This window comes from Microcaecilia unicolor, chromosome 13, assembly GCF_901765095.1.
Source record: "Microcaecilia unicolor chromosome 13, aMicUni1.1, whole genome shotgun sequence".
Lineage (NCBI taxonomy): Eukaryota > Metazoa > Chordata > Amphibia > Gymnophiona > Siphonopidae > Microcaecilia > Microcaecilia unicolor.
The window spans coordinates 25787305-25802353 of NC_044043.1; the positions used below are offsets into that span (position 1 = coordinate 25787305).

Consider the following 15049-nt stretch of genomic DNA (forward strand, 5'->3'; position numbering starts at 1 on the left):
TCAACCATTTGATGATCTGGTGTTTCATTTGTGCAGGTGAGCCATCGCTATTGCAAGTGCTGTGTGACTTAAAATAAAGTCAAGTGGAGGAGCTGGAGCAAGTTTGTGCTCTAGATGCTCTAGGCTATCATTCTTCCTAAAACCGGTCTGGTAGGGGTGTAAAACAAAGGTCTTGTCCAAGAAGTCACAAAGTTGGTAGTGAACAATTTTGGCAATGAATGGAAGGTTTGAGATGGGTCAGAGGTTTGCGGGGTCAGAGGAGTCAAGGGTGGGTTTCAAGACTAGAGCATGCTTCCAGGCACTTGGAACACTGCTGTTGGTTAAAGAGATTTGAAGGATGGGTAAAAATAAGGGGAACACATGAGGTGCTAGATGCTTGAATAAGTGAGTGTGCCAGGGATCAAGAGGAGAGTCAAAGGGGTTCATGTCCTGGAGTAGAGTTTTGAGGGAGAAGAGGACGATAGCACTGAAAGAGCACCAGGAAGACTGAAGTTGGGCAGCGCTCTCTCGAGGGGGAGAGAGGGGGATGAATGAAGTTGAGTGGGGGGGATGAGAAAGGGGAGAAGAGCTAATTAAGGAGGACTGAATTGTATTCACCTTGTTCTGCTAAAAAGTGGCAGGAGTACCAACAGGTAGCATAGAGGGGTCAAAAGTAGGGGGCTCTGAGGTCAGGGGGGCTAGGGACCTAATGATATTAATATACAGTTATATAGCACGCTGCTTTCAGTTTAATAATCCAAAATATGGACAAACCAACTTAGAAGTGAGAGAAAAAGTGCATAAAAGAGGTTTGTGGAGGAAACACTAATATTCCCAGTCCAGGATCAATAGCACTAGACTATTGCAACATGCTGTTCACAGCTCTCCTACTGAACCATCTCTCTCTACTTCCATCTATTCAAAATTCAGTTGTGCAACTCATCTTCCACTAGTCTCCCTATATTAACATAATTCTCCTTCTCAAGTCACTTCAGTGGCTTGTTCACATTTCTGGATACACTTCAAACTTTTCTTACTCACCTACAACATCTTTAAGTCTGTGACTCATTACCTCTCCTCACTTCTCTCTCCCTATATCCCTCTTTGGGACAGGCTGGTGTTAGACATTCTTGGACCCAGGGCACCTACCTTGCTAATTCAGGCAAATTTGGGGTCCCCTGTGGCATGAGCAGTCCATCAGTTTTTTTTTTGTACAAGTTTAGCTTCATTTGTCTTTATTTGAAATTTCATAAATAAAAAAATTTCTAAAAATGGAATAATCTTTTCAATGGGGTGAAGCTAGGGTGGGTGGGGCCCCACCAAATTGGTCTGCATAGGACCCCGCACTTGCTAAGACCGGCCCTGTGTGGAATATAAATGTAACAAATAAAAGGGGGGAGAAACTCCAAGATGGCGGCTGAGTAAGACGTCGTGAAGATAGCTCCGCTGTTTGCCGCTCTACTCCTGTAACATTTTTGCCTAGTCTAGTTTGAAACCTTTAAAAAAAAATATGCCTAAAAGGAGAGGTAGGGCGAGAGCAAGCCCCGTTACTCCCTCCTTACCTAGAGCTGGAACGATGGAGCACTTCCTTCTACCGGGCACATCGTCGGGGACTGTTTCGCTGCTGGAGGGATTAGGGAGAGGTCTCCCGTTCCCCCAGCTTGAACACGAGATATCTTTTAGCCCCGAGACGAGGCTTCCTCCTCCTATGCCGGCTACGACGTCGAACTTGGACCAGAGACCCCTTGGTGCGCAAGTCGCGACGGGGCTTCCTGGCACGGGCCCTGAGTCGGCGCCTGAGAAGCCGAGGATTCCTTCTGTGGAGAACACAGAGGTGAAGAGAGGAGAGATTGTTCCTGTGGAAGAGCTTGGAGCAGTAGGAGGTCAATCAACTTTGCCTACAATTTCAACAATTGATTTATCAAGTAAGTCGTTTCTACCTGAAAAGCCCCAACAAATAACTTTGGATAATATATGGGAAGCGCTTGTAGGTTTAGAAGCCTCATTTACCCAACAATTTACTCAGTTAAATCAGAAATTCACGTTAGACAATGAAAAGATTTCTGAAATGGACATGATGTTAAAATCTGTGGGCAAGGAAGTTGAAACTAATTCCTCTGCAATTAAAAATTCTCAACAAATACAAATAAATTTAATAAAAGAGAATATGTATCTTCAAAATAGGATTGAAGTACTAGAGAACTACCAGCGTTCAAATGCCCTCAGATTGATAAATTTTCCAAAACAAATTGCTATTTCCCCATTGATAACCTTCAAGCAATATTTAACAGACGCTTTAAAAATTCCAGAAAAATCACATCCACCCATCTCAAAGATTTTCTACATAGAACCATTTCGCAACAAAGATTCTTTACAAAGGGAGGAAGTTAAAATCCAATCATTGGATTTAAATTTGACTCAGATTATTGAAGGAGACAATGAGGGTCTAACAACAGCAACACTTAAAGTGATTTTCATACTCCAACCGGATAGAGACTGGATTCTTAAACAATTTTTTCTAAATAAGAGACCTGATTTCCTAAATTGCAAGATAAGAATCTACCCGGATGTTTCTAGAAACACTCAGAAGAAAAGACAGGAATTTCTGAAGCTGAGACCAAAAGCAATACTGAGGCAGTGGACAAAGAAATGATATTAAAAGTCTGGTGTTTAAAAAGTTCAATTTTTTACCTTGCAACTAAAGTGAAGGAATGCCAGATGGTTCAGATTATTTTCAATGTCTAGCTTGGCTAAGCCAAAGGTTAGAAAGGTCAGTGAGAAATGAAACTCTGTCCCTTGTGAATGATGAAGGCTAGCTCAACATTTGTATACTATTAGGCATATTGAATAGTTTTGCAAGCAGGCATGAGCCAGACATATGACATATTGTAGTTTAAGGAATAGGCTGAAATACTATTTAGAAGTGCTTAATATGTAGATATTCCTGATGTTTAGATTTGTTTTATAGGGAATTTGATTATGCTTATTTTAGAATATGTATTCTGTGTAGTTGATATGTAGGAAACCTTTTTAAATTCTGTATCATTCTTTGTCTGACATTCTAAGTAAGATTAGACTGCAGTGAAGAGGCCAACATGTGTTTTAAGTTATTCTGCAGTTCTGGCTGGTTCAATGTATGGAGCTGATAGGTGAAAAGAGGTCAGGACTAGTCAGCTCTCCTCTCCTTGATTAATTATAGGTAAAATGTAGAAATGGTCTTGAAAGTAATAACTGATATGTATGCCATTAAGTAAGATTGGCCCTTGACCCCTTTAATGAATGCCAGAGTTTAGTTAGCAGTTAGTACTAGGAATATGAGAATAATAAATGTAAGAATATCCATTATCCTCTAAGTGAACCCAGGTTAAGCTATAGATGAGAAATCAATCATAATAACATGTAGGAGTTCTGGAGCCCAAATGTCTAGCTTGAGGGGCCCCCAGGTCATAGGTCAGTTTAGGATGTCTGGAACCTATGTAACTGATATTTGTATAGAGCTGATTGGTTGAGGCAAGGTAATCAATCTATTCCTTAACCAATTGGAGAGTAAGGGGGCTAGGCTAGGCTAGATAGAATTGTATTTAAGTGGGAGAAGAAGCAGTTTACGTCAGAAGGAGCTCAGAAGAAAGAGAAGGACAGAAGGAACAGACAGAAGAAGGAGAAGACAGCATAAGAAGAGAAGCAGCTGAGACAGAAGCCACAAAGACACAGAGAGCTGAGAAAGAGAAGAAGAGACTTAATGCTGATGTTCTACTTTGTTTGCTGGCAAATAAAGAAGATTTCTCTCTCATTCTGGTGTGCTGTCTGACTCCTGAAGTATCATAAATTCATGCATCAATTCCTGCAACAATACAACTTGGAGCCTTATTTTGGCTGAACTTTCCCTGCAAGTGCGTGATAAAACTTAATTCAATTAAATATGTATTTTTTGAGGCTAATCAATTAAACTCTTTTCTTGAGACAAAGTTGAGAGACTTACATCCTCCATTATCAGGAACAATAATAACTTCAACTCCATAAAAATTGTATATTGCTCGGTAATCTTATATCAGCCTCCATTTGTTAAAATTTGAAGTTGTCTTCAAAATTGGAATATTTACCTGAAAATTGTGATATTCTCCCCTATATAGTGGACTATAGACGAGTAATGATCTTGTTATAAAAATTTTGTTTTTTCTTTCTTTCTTTTAGATGTATCTTTAAGAATTTATCAAGATACTAAATCGTCTTTATCTGTAATCAAGATATTATGCTTGAATATATTTTGAAATGAATAAATAAAAAAAAAAAATGTAACAAATAAATAGGCGCCAACTTTTCAAAATTATTGGGGGTGCTAAACAAATGAAAATAAAGCACTCACAGAGTCGGCTCCAATGCCCCCCCCCCCCCCCCCCTGAGAAAATACTGCGAGGGGGTCACACGTTTGCTATTGTTTTTAACAGCGATAGCAATTGTTTTGTTCCGGGCAATATGGCGGCTACGGGGATGGTGGAGCCGGCTTCAAATGTTTGACGTCATGCCAGGGTAAGATTTGCAGTATCGTCCCGGGAAGAGAGTGCGGCTGCGTACTGAGAGAATCCCGGGTACGTAGGTGTTCGCGAGAGGCTCGTACGCGCTGCAGTCCCGCCTGACGCGATGACGTTACTTCCTGTTTCCGGCAAGGGTCAAGCAGGGCTGCTGGAAGCGGGAAGAGCCGACAACCAAAGTCCTATCATAGGGGACGGACAGTGGCGAAGGAACGTTGCGGGGTTGTCGGTGGCAACTTCAGGTATGAGTTTGACTGGAGGAGGAGGAATAAGTAGAGGAAGGAAAGCAGAAGAGGGGGCGGGGCAGCCTAATGACTTCTTTTCAAATAAGCTCTGCAACTTGGTATTAAAAACAACAATATTTTAATAGCTTTAAAGGAAGCAGTATCCAGTATATCCAGCAGGGCTGGTGGTTGGGAGGCGGGGATAGTGCTGGGCAGACTTATACGGTCTGTGCCCTGAAGAGGACAGGTACAAATCAAAGTAGGGTATACACAAAAAGTAGTAAATATGAGTTATCTTGTTGGGCAGACTGGATGGACCGTGCAGGTCTTTTTCTGCCGTCATCTACTATGTTACTATCATGGTTTTATCACTTGCAATATCTTTGCTGTATGCAGATTGATTTGTTTGTGTTTCTCTCTGTGCGCTCTTCTCAAGGTTTTCTATCAATGTTCCTTTTTTGGGGGGGGGGGAGGGGGGAGGAATAGCAGCTTGTAACTGTCATTCAAACACCTTATCTCTGATATTTTGGTCAAAATTATGTTTTTTAAATCTAAGATTAAGGCGTTCCAAGCTACGTTTCCACCATTGGCAAATATGTTCCTTGATTTCCCGATACCACAGATTCAGTTATCCGATTGGCCATCTTTCAAGATTCCTTCTGTTAAATCTCTTTCTGAAACCTCGTCACATTTTTTGTCCTCTAGACCCTTTAAAATTGCTGTCTCTCCAATTGGTTCCATGTTTACATTCCATCTTGGCCACCAGTTTAACTACCGAGATATTACCTCAGGCACTTAAAACAGCCCTTGTCAGACCAGTTCTCAAAAGATGGGTTCTTGACCCTTTGCAGACAAAATTGTAGTCCAGTTTCTAACTTACTCTATCTTTCCAAGATCCTAGAATCTCTCGTGTTGAATCGATGAATGCCTTACACCCACAACAGGCAGCTTTTAGCACAGAAATTGTTAGTGCTGCACTTAATGAACTCTACAGCTATTTGGAAACAGGTCTGATCTCTCTGAGTTTCTTTTGTCCTTTCACATAATCATGATTTTCTACTTCAATGCCTAGCTTCCTCAGTCATCTCAGAAACAGTCTTGAATTAATTTACCTCTTTTTCTTTATCAGTATTCATACACTGTCTCCTATGCCCTCCTCAATCACTTTGTCATGCAGAATGCCACAACGTTCTGTTCTATTTCCACTACTCTTTAGTGTTTGTTAGTCCTTTGGTTTTATTAATTCAGTCATATGGGATTAGTTCCTACCCTGGTACAAAATAAGTACCTGAATATATGTAAACCACTTTGAATGTAGTTGCAAAAAACCTCAGAAAGGCGGTATATCAAGTCCCATTTCCCTTTCCCCTACTCATATGCTGCTGATTTTCTACTTATTTTCTATATTGACCTATTTTTGCTACCTCTTCAGAATTGTCTACATGCAGTAGCAACATGGCTATTAGATCATAATCTCATCCTAAACCCAGAAAAAAAACAGTAGCCTGCTGGATCTCAGGCCCTCTTTCTTCTCCTCTTCTTATACCCACCTTATTTGTAGTAACATAGTAGTTGACGGTAGATAAAATATCTGTGCAGTCCATCCAGTATGTCGAACAAAATAAACTCAGAGAATTTCTCCTTGCAATTTTCAGGGCACAGACCATAGAGTTTACATCATTGGCCTTAATCCCCAACTTCTTAACTTGTCAAAGCCCCACTCCAGCCACGATCAAGGCACAGACCGTAGAAGTCTGCCCAGCACTGGCTTTGGTTCCCAATCACTGGTGTTGCCATCTGATCACCGCTAAGCTTGTTTGGTTCCATGTCTTCTATATAAGATTCCTTTGTGCTTGTCCCATGCATTTTTGAATTCCGTTACAGTTTTCATCTCTACCACCTCCCATGGGAGGGCATACCAGGTATCTACCACTCTCCATGAAAAAGTACTTCCTTATATTATGCCTGAGTCGGCCCACCTGCAACCTCAATTCATGTCCCCTAGTTCTACCACCTTCCTGTTACAGCTTCTGAATTATTGGGACATTTTTGCCTTTGTCCATTTTGATGTATCCGAAGAACCTGAAGTGAAAGGGAGAACTCAGTGTACATCACCACTATGAAAAATTGACAATACTGCTTTATGACTGTGAAGATACGGTGATCCTTTCTTTGAAAGTGTTATCTTTTTTGGACCTTTGTGGTTGTATGTTTATACTTTTATTTTTAGCAACAATTATACCTGGTTGTCAGTAGTATGATTGAGTGCTATGAGGGAGATTATGTGTATTAACTAAATTAGTTTGATATAGCTTCTACATTTATCTGGAGTATTGACTTGTGAATATTTTCACGATATTTTACTCCAGTATTTTCTTATATAGTCCCCATGATTGTATTTTAATTACTTTGTAACTGCCAAAGCGATCATTCTTCTAATTTTTGGAGATCTCTTCTCATGGTTTCTATTCCCTCCACTTTATCAACTCTATTGGGTATTTTCATGTCATCTGCAAAAAGGCAAACTTTTTCCTCCTTCACCCACAAATATATTAAACTGAATTGGCCCCAATACCCTCCAAGTGGGTTCCATTTACCACCATCCTCTGTTGCTTGTCAGTCAACCAGTTTCCAGTCCAATTCACCACTGGGGGTCCTAGGTTCAGCCCTTTCAGTTTGTTTAGGAGTCTGTGAGGAACTGTATCAAAGGCTTTGCTGAAATTCAAGTAGATTACAACTAGCGCAAGCCCTTCATCTAGTTCCTTGGTCACCCAGTGAAAGAAATCAATCAGATTAGTTTGGTAGGCTTTTCATTTGGTAAAGCTGTGTTGCTTCGGATCCTGCAAACCGGTTGGATTCTAGGAAGTTAATTATCTTTTCCTTAGCAGCAACTCCATTATTTTTCCTACCACTGTGAAGCTTACTGGCCTGTCGTTTCCCACTTATTCCCTGTTCCTGCTTTTATGAAGAGGGACCACAGCCGCTCGACGCCAGTCCCACAGAACCTCTCCCGTCTCTTAAGATGTATTAAATCCTTAAGAGGTCCTGCCAGGATTTCTTTGAGCTCCCTCTGTATCCTGGGATGTATCCCATTTGGCCCCATAACTTTGTCCACTTTCAGATTTTCAAGCTGTTCTTAAAAACTTTCTTCCGTGAATAGTGCAGTATCCACTCCATTCTCAGCCGAACGCGGCCCTTGTCCAAGGTTTTCTTCCATGAACACCGAAGAGAAATATTTGTTTAGCACATTTGCTTTATTTATTTAGCCTCATTTATATCCCACATTTTCCCACCCATTTGCAGGCTCAATGTGGCTTACAATATAATACAACAACAATCAGATCAGAACATCAGATAAGGTGCAAAAATATATCATGGCAACCATATTAACGGAGTATGAATTTCAGCATTGTTGCAGATATGGTGCATAAAAAAAATTGTTTGGTTTTGTTACATTTGTACCCCGCGTGTTCCCACTCATGGCAGGCTCAATGCGGCTTACCTGGGGCAATGTAGGGTTAAGTGACTTGCCCAGAGTCACAAGGAGCTGCCTGTGCCTGAAGTGGGAATCGAACTCAGTTCCTCAGTCCCCAGGACCAAGTCCACCACCCTAACCACTAGGCCACTCCTCCAATAAGAAGTGGATAAATGAGTAAAAAACCTAACATAATAATAACAGGACAAGATATAATACTACTACTACTTAACATTTCTAGAGCGCTACTAGGGTTACGCAGCGCTGTACAATTTAACAAAGAGAGACAGTCCCTGCTCAAAGAGCTTACAATCTAATAGATAAGTGAACGGTCGGTCCGATAGGGGCAGTCAAATTGGGGCAGTCTGGATTCACTGAACGGTAAGGGTTAGGTGCCGAACGCAGCATTGAAGAGGTGGACTTTAAGCAAAGACTTGAAGACGGGCAGGGAGGGGGCTTGGCGTAAGGGCTCAGGAACCATGGCAGCGCTATAGAAATGCTAAGTAGTAGTAGTTGTTCCAAGCATAGGGTGAGGCGAGGCAGAATGAGCGGAGCCTGGAGTTGGCGGTGGTGGAGAAGGGTACTGAGTGGAGGGATTTATCCTGTGAACGGAGTTTACGGGCGGGAACGTAAGGGGAGATGAGGGTAGAAAGATAGTGAGGGGCAGCAGACTGAGTGCATTTGTAGGTAAGAAGGAGAACCTTGAATTGAATGCGGTATCTGATCGGAAGCCAGTGAAGTGACCTGAGGAGAGGGGTGATATGAGTATATCGGTTCTGGCGGAATATGAGACGTGCAGCAGAGTTCTGAACAGATTGATATACAGATATAATCAGTAATTAGGGTGTAAGTTAAATTAAGCAAATTAGAAAGGTACTTTATAAATGTATCTGGTGAAGCTTAGGTTTCTTATGGGGGATCCTTTTTGTACGTCTTTTTGAACAAGTAAGTATTTAGTAACTTCCGGAAGATCAACAGGTCATGTGTTGTTCTCAAGGTGGTCGGCAATTCATTCCGTAGTTGTGTGCATGTATCTTCCTCACTCTCCATATAGCTATTCTCAGCATCTTTTAGTCTTTCAATTTCATTCCTAACTTTTCTCCTTTCCTCAATTTATCTGAAAAAGGTCTCGTCCACCTCACTTTACATCTTTAGGCATTTTTTTTCTTCTTCCTGCAGTTCGCTAGCCATATTTCCCTCTCTGCTTCTTTGAGTTTAATCTGATAATTTTTCCATGGTCCTCCTGTTGCATTCTTCTGTATTTTGTGAACGCAGCCTCTCTTGCCCTTTTTTTGGCCACTTGTTTAGAGAACTATACAGTTGTGAAGCGCTGCGTATGACTGGTAGCGCTATAGAAATGATTTATAGTAGTAGTAGTAGCTTCCTGTTTTCTCTTGTTTTTGTTTACTTTTTTGTATAAATCTGTTGCCATATTTATAGCTGCTTTTTTTTTTTTGTTTTGGACCACTGCGCTTCCACTTCTATGCCTACCCATGCTGTCAGCTCCTTCTTCAGGTATTCCCCTAGTTTTACCAAAATCAACACACCTGAAATCCAGTACTTCTGATTTCTTTGCATCTGCTTTCGCTTTTATATCAAACCATATTGTGTGATGATCCACCTGGACATTTGAAACACTTCCATTTCTGAGCATTAGATCCAGTGTTGACCCTTCTCTCATGGGTTTCCTCACCACGTGTCTGAGCAGAGCACTTTGACAGGCATCCACGATCTCTGTGCTCCACTGATTCTGCTGGACCCAGCCATAAAAATGTAGTTTTCTTGGGATTTAATTTCAATTGATTACTCGCAAGCCAGTTTTCCATAGCGTCCCACAGATCAATCCAGAGACTTGTGGGTTATGTCCCTCTACCAGCAGGCGGAGATAGAGAGAACTTCAGAGGTTTACTATATGTGGTCATGTGCAGTCACCTTTACTTCTGTATTCTCTCTATCTAGCAGGTGGATGGTCATATCTGTGCAGCTCTGGATTGATTGGCTCTTGGCATGGTTCCCTGGGTTGAGCTTCTGGGGTCTGAGGTGGCCTGGGACTTGGGTGCACACCTGGTGATGCCAGGTCCGTCCCTTCCTCCCCCTTCAACCCCTCTTCTCTGCCTGACTGGGGTTTGTGGTTCTCACTCTCCTGACTTTAAAAGGAGTCAGAGTTTCTTTTGCTCCGGCGTCCTCTCCTGCCTTAAAATAAATAAATAAATGCCGTTTGAGCACTGTTAAAAAAAAAAAAAATCTCAGTCTGAGATTTGTCCAGCACGGCAAGCTCATGCCGGTTTGCAGTACCAGCTGAATGGTGTGAGCACCGACTTGGCATGTGACAGTGATTCCTGAAAGGGTGAGTAGTCATCCTATCTGTGCCAGTGGGCAGAGCAAAAGTGGCTCCCAGTGTGGGAGCCACTGGGCTGCTGCAGTTTCCCGTGCTGGAATTCCATTGTACAGCCCAACTTTGTGGAGCAGTGTGCTCCTTTCATCCCAGCTCACTTTGGTGGGCGCAGGGCACTTGTTTTCTTGGGTGTGTGTGTGCGCTTAATGGCTCCATCTTTCTTGTCACGCCACATGGCAATGCTGAAGCCCCAGCTCTCCCCTAGGGCCTGATCTGCTTGTGATTCAGGCAGTTTTATATGTAGGCTTTTCAGAAATGTGACTGGGGAACTGGTGTGGATCACTCCCAGTTTCTTCATATTGGTTATTTAAGGGTTTCTAAGAAAGGAGGCCTGGGGCTGTTTGCAGACTCCTGTGGGAGTCCTCGGGTCTCCCACAGCTTTCCAGGGGCAAGGTCGGAGACCCATTAGTCCTCTAGCTGTTCTGTGGCAGCGAGAGCCTTAAGCTGCAGCTTGGAAAGTACTGACTATGATTGTCTTCTGGTAGAGATGCCTGTGCTTCACTTGGTGATTTTCACTAAGAATATTTCTGGACCCTCCTTAATGAGGTTCAGGGTGTGTGTACATCATTAATGGAAGGGAGAAATGGATCAGGATTAGAGATCCTACTGTAGGTTTTTCACTCTTTCCCTCTTCCCCTTTCTCAGAGCATGGCAGTACAGTTTGTTTAGTAGTCAGGCTTAGGGCTGTTGACTCCATGTTTCTGTGAGACATGTTACATTCTGAGGCTAGTGCAGGCTTCTTGGGTTTCTCTGAGTTTCCATGGTAATCCTGCACCCTCTGTGCTGCTCTGGTGGCATTTGCTGTGTGTGTACTGTTTATATCAAACTAGTTTTATTCAGGAGAGTGGCTGGCCTTTCAGCCTGAAGGTTACAGGTTAAAGGCTGGTTTTATCCATCCTATTAGAAACTGTGGGCGCGGCTAGATTTCCAGTGGGGCATATTTTATTTCATTCTCTTATTGCTTGCCTGGCCAAGTAGTTCTTACATGACTTCTTACATGACTGGAACAGTTATTAGAACTCTACAGTACTAAAGATTGCCTCTCTCTCTCTCTCTCTCTGCACACTGATACTGGCCGCTCCTTTGCATACTAGCCTCAGCTACCCTGGTATCTGCAGTGTACCCGGTACCTTTCTCTACCTCACCACCTCTCCCTCCACTAGTCCGTTCCCCTCTCTCTCCTTCCCCTCATTCCCTTTCCTCCTTTCCTGAAGTTACTATTGAGGAAAACTACATTTCTCCTTTCTCCTCAAAATGTACCACCTGTTCCTCTGATCCCATTCCCACCCACCTTCTTAATGCCATCTCTCCTGCTCTTATTCCTTTATCTGTCACATTCTCAACCTCTCACTTTCCACTGCAACTGTCCCCTACCGCCTTTAAACATGCTGTGGTCACACCTCTCCTTAAGAGCCTTCACTCGACCCTACTTGTCCCTACCGACCCATCTCCCTCCTTCCTTTTCTCTCCAAATTACTTGAGCGTGCTGTTCACCGCCGCTCTGCCTTGATTTTCTCTCCTCACATGCTATTCTTGACCCACTACAATCTGGTTTTCGCCCTCTCCACTCAACCGAAACTGCGCTTACTAAAGTCTCCAATGACCTATTACTGGCTAAATCCAGAGGTCCATATTCCATCCTCATTCTTCTTGATCTTTCCGCTGCTTTTGACACTGTCGATTACAGCATACTTCTCGATACCCTGGTCCTCACTTGGATTCCAGGGCTCTGTCCTTTCCTGGTTGTCTTCCTACCTCTCCCTCCGCACCTTTAGTGTTCACTCTGGTGGATCCTCTTCTACTTCTATCCCTCTGCCTGTCGGCGTACCTCAGGGTTCTGTTCTCGGTCCCCTCCTCTTTTCTTCCCTTGGTTCATTAATCTCATCCCATGGCTTTTCCTACCATCTCTATGCTGATGACTCCCAAATCTACCTTTCTACCCCTGATATCTCACCTTGCATCCAAACCAAAGTTTCAGCGTGCTTGTCTGACATTGCTGTCTGGATGTCTCAACGCCACCTGAAATTAATATGACCAAAACCGAGCTTCTCATTTCCCCCCCCAAACCCACCTCCCCGCTCCCCCCGTTTTCTGCTGATGGCTCTCTCATTCTCCCTGTCTCCTCAGCTCGAAACCTTGGGGTCATCTTTGACTCTTCTCTCTCCTTCTCTGCTCATATCCAGCAGATTGCCAAGACCTGTCGTTTCTTTCTTTACAACATCTGTAAAATCCGCCCCTTTCTTTCCGAGCACTCTACCAAAACCCTCATCCACACCTTTGTCACCTCTCGTTTAGACTACTGCAATCTGCTTCTTGCTGGCCTCCCACTTAGTCACCTCTCCCCCCTCCAGTCGGTTCAAAACTCTGCTGCCCGTCTCGTCTTCCGCCAGGGTCGCTTTACTCATACTACCCCTCTCCTCAAGACCCTTCACTGGCTCCCTATCCATTTTCGTATCCTGTTCAAACTTCTTCTACTAACCTATAAATGTACTCACTCTGCTGCTCCCCAGTATCTCTCCACACTCGTCCTTCCCTACACCCCTTCCCGTGCACTCCGCTCCATGGATAAATCCTTCTTATCTGTTCCCTTCTCCACTACTGCCAACTCCAGACTTCGCGCCTTCTGTCTCGCTGCACCCTACGCCTGGAATAAACTTCCTGAGCCCCTACGTCTTGCCCCATCCTTGGCCACCTTTAAATCTAGACTGAAAGCCCACCTCTTTAACATTGCTTTTGACTCGTAACCACTCGCCTCAACCTACCCTCCTCTCTTCCTTCCCATTCACATTAATTGATTTGATTTGCTTACTTTATTTATTTTTTGTCTATTAGATTGTAAGCTCTTTGAGCAGGGACTGTCTTTCTTCTATGTTTGTGCTGTGCTGCATATGCCTTGTAGCGCTATAGAAATGCTAAATAGTAGTAGTAGTAGTAGTACCTCTAATTGCTTTCATGGTATGGGGTACCTAAATTTCATGAGGAGTCATCCAGGAGTTACTTCAGTGTAGAGGTAGCTTAATAGTAGTTGCAATCAGCTGAGAGTAAGCACAGAGCTCTAGGGGTACTGCTTCACGACCCACTGCAGCTTGCTGTCTGTAGTGCGCAATGGTGCAACAGCCATATTCTGCTACACCATCTGTCTCTGGTTCTCAGCTGCACTTGTTAGCTCCAATGCGCAGCAGTTATAGTGCACAGTCACACCAGCCAATTCTCGTCTCTATCTGTAAGAAATTAGCGCTGGCTTAGGCATCAGACCACTGATGTGGCTTGTTCCAAGTCACATTTGACTACCTGCCTTTTGGAAGTAATCTTGGGACTGGAGAAGATCTAGGGCAGTTGGGGACTTCCAAGTCTCGGAGATTGCCAGGGGACGAGTTTAAGGATGATTTTTAATCCGCTTGCTTTTGTCGTAGGTTTTGTGGGGCCAAGAAAACCACTTTCTGGGTTTCCACTTCCACTACGACAAGCCACCTCGCTGCTGATAGAATGAGCTCTGTTTGAACTCCAGGTCAACCTATGCCTGCTGCATCTTCCAATGATGGAGTCTCAGTTCACTCCTCAGGCAGGACTGTACTGGTTTCAGGAGGAGTGGACCAAGATTACCTCAGCTCAGATGTGTCTTGTTTGTTACATTTGTACCCCGCACTTTCCCACTCATGGCAGGCTCTATGCGGTGGGCAATGGAGGGTTAAGTGACTTGCCCAGAGTCACAAGGAGCTGCCTGTGGCGGGAATCAAACTCAGTTCCTCAGTTCCCCAGGACCAAAGTCTATTGCACAGTTGCAACCTGGACTTCACTACAGATTTTTCTTGGAGTCTACATGCAAGCTCAAATGCTGTCAGGCAGTTCTTGCCACCTTACCAGCATTTCTTCCTGTAGGCACAGTCGAGTCTGTCCCCAGTTGCAAATGGGGAATGGGAAGTTGTTCCCTTTGCTTTGTAGTTCTAACCAGGGAGCTTCCTTCCAGCTGAGTTTGGACACCATAAGAGTCTAGGGTGTTTACGGTTCAGCTTTTCACAATGGGAACCTTGCAGTGTGTAATGGTTCTGTCTGGTGGGGAGAGTTTCTAGCCTCCCTGGACCTCAAGGAAACTTAGTTTCATATTCCCAGTGCTCCTTGCTGCAAAGGGATCTTAACGATTTATGACCATGTCATTCAGCCTTTCCATGTTGCCGAGGACATTTTTGCAAGGTCATGGTGGCAGCTTTCCTTTGTGAGGATGGATTGCAGGTTCAGCCATACCTCGTGACTGGCTGATTTGCGGCTCTCTCTATCAAGAGACTCTGCAAACTTCATCCAAGATACCTACTCGTCTTTAGTCCTTAGGATTGGTAATCAGTGTCACCAAGAGTCAGTTGTTTCCCTTACAAATCTTGGATTATCGGGGAGTGCTGTTCCATATAGGCTTGGGAAGTCCTTTCTTTCTTTTACTCCTCAGGAACAGGTG

At 43.5% G+C, this 15049-nt stretch overlaps 1 protein-coding gene across 2 annotated transcripts in view; it reads left to right on the forward strand.

Annotated features, from left to right (window-relative positions):
• The first annotated feature begins 4644 nt into the window (after positions 1-4644).
• Positions 4645-15049, forward strand: part of GEMIN4 (gem nuclear organelle associated protein 4) — a 32568-nt gene continuing 22163 nt past the window's right edge. For both annotated transcript variants that reach the window (XM_030185860.1, XM_030185861.1), the window contains exon 1: positions 4645-4750. The gene's annotated coding sequence lies outside the window, so the exon portion shown is untranslated. The remainder of the gene's footprint in view (positions 4751-15049) is intronic.